Raw genomic sequence first — 6,474 nt, 5'->3', positions numbered from 1 at the left:
AAGATTCAGGGGTGGAGGCAGAAACTCCGCCCTGGCGGGGCCGACCAGGAAGGTCCAGCCGAAGTGGGCGAGAGTGCTCTTGAGGTCGCCGAGGCGGCTCCCGAAGCTGCTGGGGCCACCGGAGACGAGGCCTCGACCGCAGAGGAGCCAACTGCTCCTGAAGTCGCCGAGCCCGAGCCTTAGTGTGGTTTTTTCTTCTTTTTTGTGTAGGCCGAAGTGGCCTCTACTTGTTAAGGTCAAGTCCGAGCTTTATACTTAGCCTACGGGCCTTTTTTGAAATGAATATACGTATTCGTTATAACTTGTGACTTGTGCTTTGGTTTGATTTTCGGTTAACTTATCTCTTTCATTTGGATCCGCTTTTAGGCTCCTAGGAATTAGGCTCTACGGCTCCAACCTCGTCCGTGACATAGCTAGTGCCCGGCACAGCTGAACTTGGGTCCTAAGACCAGTAATATAGCGATGCTTATGTCTAGGACGTGCTTGGGTTCGGGAGGGGGTCTTTTCGAGCTCGGCTCAGAATTCGACCGAGCCCTAGGACTGGGTCACTAGACTTGAAATTCTTTAGTGAACTTTGAGCCCGGACCTCGAGTTGCCGAGGCGGGTGGTCGAATTAATTAGCCAAGAACGGAAATAAATGAAATAATGTAAATATTAATTAAACGGGTACCTGGTACCGTGAGCGCTCTTATGCCGAGGCTAAAAATTTTGCCTGGCGGCTGAAGACGCTCTTCTGCTCGGGGTCCGTTCTATGGGGATGCCGATAAGAGGAATCCGGTTGTCAATCACGGACTTTTCGTTGATCGCGAACTGGAGGTTGGGTCGAGCTCTATGATCGATGGAGAACGAGCCGAGCTCGTTGGCCGATGGAGAACGAGTCGAGCTAGTTGGTCAATGGAGAACGCATCCCGCTGTATCGGGGCATCCCGACCGTGGTCGGGGTAGGAGAACGAGCCGAGCTCGTTGGTTGGTGGAGAACACATCCCGCTGTATCGGGGCATCCCGACCGTGGTCGGGGTAGGAGAACGAGCCGAGCTCGTTGGTTGGTGGAGAACACATCCCGCTGTATCGGGGCATCCCGACCGTGGTCGGGGTAGGAGAACGAGCCGAGCTCGTTGGTTGGAGAACGCATCCCGCTGTATCGGGGCATCCCGACCATGGTCGGGGTAGGAGAACGAGCCGAGCTCGTTGGTTGGTGGAGAACACATCCCGCTGTATCGGGGCATCCCGACCGTGGTCGGGGTAGGAGAACGAGCCGAGCTCGTTGGTTGGTGGAGAACACATCCCGCTGTATCGGGGCACCCCGACCGTGGTCGGGGTAGGAGAACGAGCCGAGCTCGTTGGTTGGAGAACACATCCCGCTGTATCGGGGCATCCCGACCGTGGTCGGGGTAGGAGAACGAACCGAGCTCGTTGGTTGGTGGAGAACACATCCCGCTGTATCGGGGCATCCCGACCGTGGTCGGGGTTGGAGAACGAGCCGAGCACTATGAGATAACATAGGAGAATTGGTGAGTTCGAACAAGCGCATAAGCCGTTCATAAAATGAAATTTATGGTTAGATAGTGGGGGACCCCTCGGGGTTCTATTGGTAGTACACGCGGAGATTTTCAGAACTCCAGCTTTGTGGAATGGGAGTCCCATCTAGAAACTCTAGCTTGTAAGTTCCGGGCCGACGGATGCGCGTGACTCGCTAAGGTCCTTCCCAGTTTGGAGCCAGTTTCTCCTGCTCGGTTGGTCGGGAGGCCTCGGCTCTTCTGAGGACAAGGTCCCCTGCTTTGAAGGATTTGATTTTGACCCTGGCGTTGTAGTACTGAGCTGTCTTTTGCTGGTACCTCGCCATGCGAACTCGGGCGGCCTCCCTTGTTTCCTCGATCAGGTCGAGGTTGTTCCTGAGCTGTGAGGAGTTGGAGCTGGCATCATGATGCTCTACCCTCGGAGATGGGAGTCCGATCTCCAACGGGATGACAGCTTCCGTTCCGTATGTTAGGTTGAAGGAAGTCTCGCCGGTGGGGACACGGAATGTAGTCCGGTAAGCCCACAGGACATTGTATAGGTCTTCGACCCATTGTCCTTTGGATTTGTCAAGCCTGGCTTTGAGCCCCTGCAAAATAGTACAATTTGTTACCTCGGTTTCTCCATTCGTCTGAGGGTGCGCGACCGAGGTGAAGCGGTGGTCGATGCCAAGCTCGGAGCAGAATCCTCTGAAATGGAGGTTGTCGAACTGGCGGCCGTTGTCGGATATGAGGATGCGGGGGAGCCCGAATCTGCAGATTATTGACTTCCAGACAAAATCCCGCATCTTCTGCTCGGTGATCCGGGCAAGTGGCTCGGCTTCCACCCATTTTGTAAAATAGTCGATGGAGACAACCAGGAATTTCCTTTGCCCGGTAGCCAGAGGAAATGGCCCTAGAATGTCAATTTCCCACTGGGCAAAAGGCCAAGGGGAGCTGATAGAGGTTAGGGGAGCCGAGGGTCGGCGTTGGACATTGGCGTTTCTCTGGCACCGGTCGCATCTTCGGACGAAGTCCGTGGTATCCTTCTGGAGTGTCGGCCAATAGTATCCTTGGCGTAAGATTTTATAGGCCAATGCTCGTCCTCCCAGATGATTTCCGCAGATCCCTTCATGGACTTCGCGCATTGCATAATCAGCCTCTGTCGGGCGAAGGCATCTGAGGAGGGGAGAGGTGAAGGATCTCCGATAAAGCTTTCTCTCATACAATATGTACCGGGTGGTGGAGCGCTTTATTCGGCGAGCCTCTTGTTCATCATTGGGGAGGACTTCATCTTGCAGGTAGCTGACGAGCTCGTCCATCCAGCTTGGCTCGAACTCAACACAGAGAGCCTGCTCGGGCTCCTCCGTGCTGGGTTTTTGGAGATACTCCAATGCCGTTGTTTTAGGGAGCTCGCTCATGCGAGAAGACGCCAGCTTTGACAGCTGGTCGGCCCTGAGATTCTCCGACCTGGCAACATGTTGAATGCAGAAAGAACCCAAGGACGAGGCGAGATCTCGTACCTTCTGAAGATACCTTTGCATTGTGGGGTCTCTGGCTTTGAAGTCACCCAGGATTTGGTTGACGACGAGCTGAGAATCACTGAAGGCCTCCAGGTCCTTCACTCCTAGCTCTTTGGCTAGCTTGAGCCCGGCGACGAGTGCTTCGTACTCCGCCATGTTGTTGGAAGCAGGAAACTCGAGGCGTAGGGCCTGCTCAGCGACCACCCCCTCTGGGCCGGTGAGGATGAGACCTGCTCCGCTACCTCCCGAGTTTGAGGAGCCGTCGACATGTAATGTCCATGCCAAACTCGGGGTCTGCTCCGTTGGCGTAGACTTGGGTTCGGGCTCGACCTCGCTCGGTATAGTGCACTCGACTATGAAGTCGGCGAGTGCTTGCGCTTTGATCGCCGGTCTGGGTCGGTACTCGAGGTCAAATTCCCTGAGCTCGATGGCCCATTTAGTTATCCGGCCCGCGCGGTCCGATCTTTGCAGGATCTGCTTTACTGGCTGGTCGGTCAGCACGGCCATTGTGTGGGCTTGAAAATAAGGCCGGAGTCTTCGTGCTGAGACGACCAAGGCATAAACAGTCTTTTCCAGCTTAGAGTATCGGGTCTCTGCATCCCTCAAGACCCGGCTAGTGTAATACACTGGTTTTTGGAGCTTGCCCTCCTCTCGGACCAGGACCGAGCTCAATGCTACAGGGGAAACAGCTAGATACAGGTAGAGGAGTTCACCCTGTTGGAGCTTTGTGAGCAGGGGAGGGGAGGCCAGAAGGTGCTTGAGTTCTTCAAAAGACTGCTGGCACTCGTCCGACCACAGAAAATTTTTCGGCTTCTTTAGAGCCGCAAAGAATGGAAGGCAGCGCTCGGCCGAGCGGGAGATGAATCTCCCGAGGGCTGCAACTCGGCCTGTAAGCCGTTGTACCTCCTTGACTGCCTTCGGGGGCGTCATTTCCTGGAGTGCTCGGATCTTTTCAGGGTTGGCCTTGATTCCTCGTTGTGTAATGATGAAGCCGAGAAATTTGCCGGAGGTAACTCCGAATGCACATTTGGCTGGGTTGAGCTTCATTTGGTACCTTCGGAGTGTGGAAAATGCTTCATCAAGGTCGGCCACATGGTCCTGCGCCACCTTGCTCTTCACCAGCATGTCATCAACATAGACCTCCATATTTCTACCTATTTGGTCTTTAAAGATCCGGCTAACCAGTCTTTGATAAGTTGCTCCGGCGTTCTTTAAGCCGAATGGCATTACTTTGTAGCAGTAAGTACCCCCGTCGGTGATGAAGGCCGTTTTTTCCTCATCTTCTGGCGCCATGCGGATCTGGTTGTATCCGAAAAAGGCGTCCATGAACGCCAACAGCTCGTGCCCCAAGGTGGAGTCCACGAGCTGGTCGATGCTGGGCAGTGGGAAGCTGTCCTTTGGGCAGGCTTTATTCAAGTCAGTGTAGTCCACGCACATGCGCCTTTTTCCGCTGGCTTTTTTGACGAGGACTACGTTGGCAAGCCACTCCGGGTAGGATATCTCCTGGATGAAGCCAGCCTCAAGGAGTTTGTCGACCTCTTTGGCTGCTGCTCGTTGTCGTTCAGGGGCGGCGCCTCGCTTCTTTTGTCGCACGGGCTTGCAGGTTGGCTTTACTTGGAGCCGGTGGACCATGATCTCTGGATCTATCCCCGGCATATCCGCGGGTGACCACGCGAAGACGTCCATGTTGTCTCGCAAGAAGTTGACGAGGCGATCCCTTTCGCACTCATTGAGGCCAGAGCCGACCTGCACGGTTAGCTCGGAAAAATTTTCACATAAAGAAATTTGGATTAGTAGCTCACCGAGCTCCACCCGCTCCTTCTGAGGGCTGACTCGTGTCTCCCAGGTTTTAGCTGAAGGCCGGTCGGTTGCTGGGGTAGGCACCTCGGCTGGTCGCTTCGTCTCATGAGTCGCCATGTAGCATCGTCTGGCTACCATCTGGTCCCCACGAGCTTCGCCAACTCCGTGGCTGGTGGGAAATCGCACGAGCAGGTGGTGAGTTGAGACCACTGCTCGGAGGGCATTGAGACCTGGTCTTCCAAGGATGGCATTGTAGGCCGAAGGCAGGCGTATCACAAGGAGGCTCATCCTTACGGTACTTTCACGGGGGGCGAGCCCGACCGTGACCAGGAGGTCGACCTTGCCTTCTACTGGGACTGAATCCCCAGTAAATCCGACCAGCGGAGCATTCATCCTCCGCAGTTGTTCTTTTGTCATCCCCCATTTTACAGTAGGCATCAAAATACAAAACATTCGCCGAGCTTCCATTATCGATCAAGACACGTTTTACATCAAATCTATTTATAATCATGGAGATGACAACGGCATCGTCATGGGGGGTTTCGACTCCCTTCAGATCATCATCCGAGAAGGAGATAGCTTCAGAGGCGCGTAGGCACTTCGAGGAGGTCCCTTCCCCCGAAGCTTCTCCAACAGAGGCCCCGCCTTGGATGGTGTTGATGATGCCGGCGATGGGCCTGTTGGCATTTGAACTTTCAGGATGTGCAGCTTCCTCGGCTTTCTTCTTTTCTTCACGCCGGCCTCGCACAAATCGATCGAGCATCCCTCGGCGAATGAGTGCCTCGATCTCGTTCCGGAGCTGATAGCAGTCCTCAGTATCTGGCCGTGATCCCGATGGAAACGACAATACTTCCGGGAATCATGCCGAGCTCCGGGATCTCGTCTCGGAGGTGGGAGCCGGATACAATCCTGCCCCTCAATCTCCATGAGGATTTTGGCCCGAGGAGCAGTAAGGGGAGTGTAGCTTTCATACCTCCCTTCAGGCGCACGAGCCCGTGGTGGGAACCTCGGGCGGAGTGGTGACCTCTGCCGAGGCGGTCCCCGTAGTCGGGGTGGACTCTTCAGGCGGGGCGGATTTTTAGTTCGGCGCGGAGACGGGCTTCTGGGCTGGCCACGCTCCTCGCGGCGTCTCTTTTGTTTCTTGGGGTTCTGCTCGACCCCGCTCCGCCTAACGGCCAGGGCTTCCTCAGCCTTGGCGTACTTCCGCGCTCGAACAAGCATTTCGGTGAGGTCCGCAGGGAAGTTCTTCTCGATAGAGAAGAGGAACCTGTAAGACCGGGCTCCAGTCTTTAGTGCTGACATGGCGATTGACTGGTCGAGCTCCCGGACTTTCCATGTTGCGGCGGTAAACCGATCCAAATACTCCCTGAGGGATTCTCCCTCCTTTTGTTTGATATCAAGGAGGGAGTCTGATGTCCGCCGCTGGGGCTGGCTAGCGGCAAAATTGCCGGCGAACTGCCTGCCGAGCTGCTCAAAGGAGGAGACAGTACTCGGCTTTAGCCCGGTAAACCAAAGCCGGGCCGGTCCTCGGAGTGTCGCTGGGAAAGCTTTGCACATCATGGCCTCCGAGGCTCCTTGTAGGGCCATTAAGACCCGATAACTTTCTAGGTGGTCTAGGGGGTCGGCCCTGCCGTTGTAAGGCTCCACCTGGGGCATCT

The sequence above is a fragment of the Phoenix dactylifera genome, unplaced genomic scaffold (assembly GCF_009389715.1).
Source record: "Phoenix dactylifera cultivar Barhee BC4 unplaced genomic scaffold, palm_55x_up_171113_PBpolish2nd_filt_p 002020F, whole genome shotgun sequence".
Lineage (NCBI taxonomy): Eukaryota > Viridiplantae > Streptophyta > Magnoliopsida > Arecales > Arecaceae > Phoenix > Phoenix dactylifera.
The sequence above is the reverse complement of the archived record's forward strand: the minus strand, read 5'-3'. Positions refer to the sequence as shown.